We start from the raw sequence: 7,217 nt of genomic DNA, 5'->3' as shown, positions 1-7,217 counted from the left end.
CTTCGGATATAATGTCGCGTCGGATACAATGTAGCCTTAGATACTGTTAGGCTTTAGGATACTAGGTCACTTCGGATACAATATCGCCAACGAATACAATGTTGCCTCGCATATAAAGTCGCCTCGGATGTAAAGTCGCCTCGGATACAATGCAGGCTTAGATACTATGTTGCCTTCGGTTATAATGTCGCTTCGGATACTATGTTGCCTTCAAATATAATGTCGCCTCGGATACAATGTAGCCTCAAATACTGTTTTGCTCTCGGATATGAGGTCGCTTCGGATACTGTCGCCTTCGGATACATTGTCGCCTCAAATACAATGTTGGCTAGGATTTAAAGTCTCCTCGGATACAATGGTGCATCCGATACTATGTTACCTTCGGCTACAATGTCGCTTCGGATAGTATGTTACCTTCGGATATAATGTCGCCTCAGATATAATGTAGCCTCGGATACTATTTTGCTTTCAGATATAAGGTCGCTTCGGATACTATGTCGCCTACATATACAATGTTGCCAGGGCACAATTTTGGCTCGGATATATAGTCGCCTTGGATACAATGTAGCATTAGATACTATGTTGCTTTCGGTTACAATGTCGAAGCAGATACTATGTTGCCCTCAGATATAATATCGCCTCGATTACAATGTAGCCTCGGATAATATTTTCTTTAGGGCACAAGGTCGCTTCGGATACTATGTCGCCTGTGATACAATGTCGCATGGAATATAAAATCGCCTTGGATACAATGTACCCTCGGATACTATGTTGCCTTCGGTTACATTGTTGCTTCGGATACTATTTTGCTTTCGGATATAATGGCGCCTCGGATACAATGTAGCCTCAGATATTTTGCTTTCGAATACAAGGTCGCTTCGGATACTATGTCCCCTTCGGATACAATGTCGCCTCAAATACAATGTTGTCTAGGATTTAAAGTCGCCTCGGATACAGTGGTGCCTCAGATACTATGTTACCTTCAGCTACAATGTCGCTTTGGATACGACGTTACCTTCAGATATAATGTCGCCTCAGATACAATCTAGCCTCGAATACTATTTTGCTTTCGGATATAAGGTCGCTTCGGATACTATGTCGCCTACGAATGCAATGTAGCCTGGGTACAATGTTTGCTCGGATATAAAGTCGCCTCGGATACAATGTAGCACCAGATACTATGTTGCTTTTTGCTACAATGTCGCATCGAAAATTATGTTGCGTTCGGATATAATATCACCTCGGTTACAATGTAGCCTCGGATAATATTTGTTTTCTTGTACTAGGTCGCTTCGGATACTACGTCTCATTCGGATACAATGTCGCCTCGATTATAAAGTTGCTTTGGATATAATGTAGCCTCGAATTCTATGTTGTCTTCGGCTACAATGTCGCGTCGGATACTTTGTTGCCTTCGGATATAATGTTGCCTTGAATACAGTGTAGCTTCGGATACTATTTTGCTTTCGGATACAAGGTTGCTTTAGATACTATGTCGCCTTCGGGTACATTGTCGCCTCAGATAAAATGTTGCCTCGGAAAGATGGCCGCCTTGGATACAATGTTGCCCTTCTGCTACAATGTCGCTTCGGATACTATGTTGCCTTCGGATATAATGTGGCCTCGGATACAATGTAGCCTGAGATACTATTTTGCTTTTGGAAACAAGGCCGCTTCGGATACAATGTCGCCATCGGATACAATGTTGCCATCGGCTACAATTTCCCCTCTAATACTATGTTGCATTCGGATATAATCTTGCCCCGGATACAATGTTGCCTCTGATATAAATTCGCCTGGGATATAATGTTGCCGTTCGGCTACAATGTCTTTTCGGAAATTATGTTGCCTTCGGATATAATGGCGTCTCGGATACAATGTCGTCTCGGGTTCAATGTTGTCCGGGATATGCAGTCGCCTCAGATATAATGATGCCTCGGATACTATGTTGCCTTCGGCCGCAATCATGCTTCGCTATGTTGCCTTCGGATATAATGTCCCGTTAGATACATTGTAGCCTCAGATACTATTTTGCTTTCGGATCGAAGGTCGCTTCGGATACAATGCTGGCTCGGATATAAAGTTGCCTCGGATACAATGTAGCCACGGATACTATGTTCCCTTCGGCTACAATGTCTCGTCGGATATTATGTTGCCTTCGGATGTAATGTCACCTCGGTTACAATTTAGCCTCGGATACAATGTTGCCTGTGATATAAAGTCGCCTCTGATACAATGTTGCCCTCCGGCTACAATGTCGCTACGGATACTATGTTGCCTTCGGATATAATGTCGTTTCTGATACAAAGTAGCCTCGGATACTGTTTTTCTTTCGGGTATATGGTAGCTTCAGATACTATGTCGCCGTCGGATACAATGTCTCCTCGGATACAATGTTGCGTCGGATATAAAGTTGCCTCGGATACAAGATACAATGTTGCCCTTTGGCTACAATGTGGCTTCGGATACTATGTTGCCTTTGCATATAATGTACCCTCAGATACTTTTTTGCTTTCGGGATACTATGTCGCCTCGGATACATTGTTGCATCGGATATAAAGTCGACTCGGCTACAATGTTGCTTCGGATACTATGTTGGCTTCGACTACAATGTCACTTCGGATACTATGTTGCCTTCTGATATAATGTCGCCTCGGATACAATGTAGCCCCGGATAATATTTTGTTCGGATACAAGGTCGCTTCGATTACAATATCGCCTTCGGATATAATGTCGCCTCGGATTTAAAATCGCCTCGGAGACTATGTAGGCTCGGATACTATATTGCCTTCTGCTACAATGTCGCTTTGGATACTTGTTGCCTTCAGATATAAACTTGCCTCTGATACTATTTTACTTTCGGATACAAGGTCGCTTCGGATACTATGTCGCCTCGGATATAAAGTCGCATCGGATACAATGTTGCCTCGGAGACTATGTTGCCTTCGGCTACAATGTCGCTTTGGTTACTATGTTGCATTCGGATATAATGTTGCCTCGGATACAATGTAGCCTCGTATACTATTTTGCTTTCGGATACAAAGTCGCTTCGGATACTATGTCGCCTTCGTATACAATGTCGCATCGAATACAATGTCGCCCTTCGGCTACAATGTCGCTTCGGATACTAAGTTTCCTTCGGATATAATGTCGCATCGGATACAATGTAGCCTCAGATACTATTTTGCTTTCTGATACTATGTCGCCGTCGGATACAATGTCGCCTCAGATACAATTTTCCCTCGGATATAAAGTCGCCTCGGATACAATGTGGCCTCAGATACTATGTTGGCTTCGGCTACAATGTCGTTTCGGATACTATGTTGCCTTTGGATATAATCTCGCCTCGGATACAATGTAGCCTCGGATACAAGGTCGCTTCGGATACTATGTCGCCTTTGGATTCAATGTCGCCTCGAATAGAATGTTGCGTCGGATATAAAGTCGCCTCGGATTTAATGTAGCCTCGGATACTCTGTTACGGTCGGCTACAATGTCGCCTCGGATACTATGTTGCCTTCGGATATATTGTTGCCTCAGATACTATGTTGCTGTCGGATATAAGGTCCCTTCGGATACTATGTCGCCTTCGGATATAATGTCGCCTCGGATACATTGTTGCCTCGGATACAATGTAGTCTCAGATACTTTGATGCCTTCGGCTACGATGTAGGTTCGGGTACTATATTGCCTTCGGATATAATGTCACCTCGGATACAATGTAGCCTCGGATAATATTTTGCTTTTGGATAGAAGGTCGCCTTCAGATGCTATGTAGCCTTCGGATACAATGTCACCCCGGGTAGAATGTTGCCTCGGATACAATGTTGCCCTTCCGCTACAATGTCGCTTCGGGTACTATGGTGCCTTTGGACATAATGTCGGCTCGGATACAATGTAGCCTCAGATACTATTTTTCTTTCGGATACAAGGTCGCTTCGGAAACATAGTTGCCATTGGATACAATGTCGCTTCGGATATAACGTTGCCTCGGATATGGAGTCGCCTCGGATACAATTTAGCTTCGGATACTATGTTGCCTTCTGCTACAATGTCGTTTCGGATACTTTGTTTCGTTCGGATATGTTGTTGCCTAGGATACAATGTAGGCTCGGATACTATTTTGCTTTTGGATACATGGTCGCTTCGGATACTATGTGGCCTTCGGATACAATGTCGCTTCAAGTTCATTATTAGAGGTAACTCCAAAGGAATCAAAGAAGGTAATTTTTTGCTGATAAATCCACTTGATTTTGGTTATTTTTTTATGATCGGCAACAATACCTTTGTGATGTGATGGAATATGGTTGTGATGTTATTTGGAATTTGAAGTAGTTTTCTTGAGTTGTGATGATTTTTTTTTTGTGCTGTGATGCTTGCCTGAAAATGTATGGATGAGATTTTGTTCAAAATTGATGCAAATTTCATATGATTTGTGATAACTTTCGATCTGATGATGCTTTCTCTTAGAACTTTTGCAACTATGCATAATCTGTGGCTATTATCCCCTGGTACGTATTTGATGAGATATGAACTTTTGCAACTATGCATTAAAGCCATCTGGTCCAGGAGCCTTGTCCCCATCAGCGGATAGAACAGCATTTTCGATCTCTCCACTTGTGACATCTCTAGTAAGAAGCTCAGATTCCTCATCAGAGATGAACCGGATTGGGTCAGGTGGTTCTAGCTTAGTATCTTTGCCATTGTTCAGAATGTTTTGGAAGTGTCCGATGAGAATCTCAGATATTTCTTTTGGCAAAGTTTTCAACTCCCCCTCTTCATTTTTGATCGCACTGATGTTGTCTACACTATGCCTGGCTTTAATAGCAGAATATAAAATTTTGGTGTTAGAGTCTCTCAATTGTAACCAATTGTGTCTTGATTTCTGCCAAGCTAGCATTTCCTCTAGTTTGAGCACATTTATGAACTCTTCTCTCAACTTGTTTTCTTGCTCAATGCACTGGGGGTCTGAGGGATTGGAGACTAGCTTTTCCTGAGCTTTTTCTAATTCTTGCCTCACAATGGGAGCTTTGATATCAATTCTTCCGAAAACTTTCAGATTCCATACTCTAATATGCTTCTTTACTTCTCTCAGTTTGAGGACTAGTCTGTACATGGGATTCCCCCTGAATTTGGTAGCCCAGGCTTTCTCAACTATGGGATGAAGCGACATGTCCTCAAGCCACATATTCATGAACTTGAAGGGCTTGGGCTCAAGACTACTTTGATCCTTGAGGTGCATAATGATGGGGCTATGGTCTGAGATATCAGGAGAGAGATATTCAGCAAAAGAGCACGGAAAGAATGAATCCACAGATCATTTACAGTAGCTCCATCAAGGCGAGCAAACATTTTCTCTTCAGAAGCAGATCTGTTGTTCGAGGAGAATGGGCTGCCAATTGATCTAAGGTCAGTAAGAGAGCAGCTTGCAATGCAATTATTGAAGTCTTCCATATCCATAGCTTTTGGCATTGCACCATTGATTCGATCACTAGGATATCTAACAGAGTTGAAGTCCCCGACAACCGTCCAAGGAAGCTGAATCGATACGGCAAATTGCTCTAGCTCCCCCCACATATTTCTTCTATCCACCCCGTAGTTATGACCATATACTGCTGTCAGGAAGAAGGATTGAGCAGTTTGAATGACAGTGAATTCTGAATGAATCAGCTAGCTGGTTTCTTTGATGATATTGAGCTGAATTCTATCAGGTTCCCAAATAATCCAGACCCTGCCTTTAATTACACTCAAGTAGTTGCCATATGAGCTCCAGTTTTCTTGAATTTCATTTGAGTACTCCTTGAATTTATTTACTTTGGCCTTGGTCTCCATGAGGCAACAAATTGGGATCCTGGTTTTTCTGATGAGATTGGAGATTTCGGATCTTTTGGAGCTAGAGTAGAGCCCCCTAATGTTCCAAGCCCCTATTATTTTCATTTGGAATTGGATAGAGGTGGGTTTGGGCTCCCATTGGAGCAAACACTTGGGTCTCAGAATCACTGCTCCTTTGGTTATCTTCATCGTTATCCTGCGTGATTTTCTTTGGAGAGGTGCGAATTTCAGTCTGATTTACTGTAGTCCCCGGCATGTTCTTGACATCAGAATCTTGACCTGAATTGTCGGGTATGTGAGGAGCTTTGGGATGGTCTGCCTCCGTAGTCCCCATCATTGTCTCCTGAGGATCAGCCATGGTATAGTTTGTATTAATTGTACCTGCTGAATCTTTATTAGCTTCCTTTCTATCTTCTGCTTCTACATTTTCCAGGGCACTGAAAGCATTTGCCAATGTTAGTCCCTTTAGTTTTGGCACTTCAGCAACTTTCTGAGTTCTATTTTGGTTCATTTCAGCAATGATCTCTTTGTTGAATTGCTCCTTTTCTTCTTCCCACTTGCTCTGCTGATTTGGAGTTTGAGACTTATTCAGCTTTGGAACCCATTCCTGCCTTTTCCTAGTATCAACAAGTGCCTTTGAGGTTAGGGGGCAGTTTCTAAGAGCATGACTGAAATCCATAAATGTGGTAGGTAGAGAGAATTATATGTAATGCTTTGGATGAAAAGCTGCTATTACCTTATGGTGATGTACCTACCATTTCACATTATTGATTCTGATAAGATGGGAGACACCCACATTCTATCTCTTGTACACTTTTAGCTTGATTTCACTTATTTTGCTTGTGGTAGCTACAACCAAGATGCTCTTGTAATCCATTGCCAGACCATACATGTTTTAATTTCCATTCGGATTCATGTGACATGAGCAACCTTTGTTTAAGATAGAGTTGTCACTTGAAGAGTAACACCCTCTTGAGATATTTGAGTCATCAAATGTTGATCTTTTAATTTTATGTTTTATCTTTGTCGGTGTGGCTTTATACTCATTTGGGCAAAGTGTCTTCCTGATGAGTTTAACCTGTCTTCGTTGAATACCATAATATTAATTGTAGTATGAAATGTACTCAATTCTCTGAGTGACTGTGATTCTTTGCATATAATAGTTGTATACCACCACGGATTGTTATGAAGATTCAGCCTGTTCAGTTCATTTTCTCTTGAATTCTAATGTTGAACATTTTTCTTTTATGAAGGTAAAATTGGTACAAATGTCAAATGTTGATAAAATTATTTGGTAGTTTAAAAATTCATTGGAACCATTTTGATGCATCTCAAAACCCATTGATTGGATAGCCTCAATTGCTTTAAAAGATTTTATTCTTGGC

At 41.7% G+C, this 7,217-nt stretch overlaps 1 long non-coding RNA gene across 1 annotated transcript; it reads left to right on the top strand.

The window, feature by feature from the left end:
- The first annotated feature begins 4,568 nt into the window (after positions 1-4,568).
- Positions 4,569-6,872, top strand: LOC143881137 (uncharacterized). The gene is made up of 2 exons (XR_013251869.1): positions 4,569-6,191; positions 6,349-6,872. It is a non-coding gene; the product is annotated as an uncharacterized LOC143881137 (long non-coding RNA).
- The last annotated feature ends 345 nt before the right edge of the window (positions 6,873-7,217 follow it).

The sequence above is a fragment of the Tasmannia lanceolata genome, unplaced genomic scaffold (assembly GCF_043159265.1).
Source record: "Tasmannia lanceolata isolate RefF3 unplaced genomic scaffold, GAP_Taslan_0.1 ptg000007l, whole genome shotgun sequence".
Classification (NCBI taxonomy): Eukaryota; Viridiplantae; Streptophyta; class Magnoliopsida; order Canellales; family Winteraceae; genus Tasmannia; species Tasmannia lanceolata.
The sequence above is the reverse complement of the archived record's forward strand: the minus strand, read 5'-3'. Positions and strand labels throughout refer to the sequence as shown.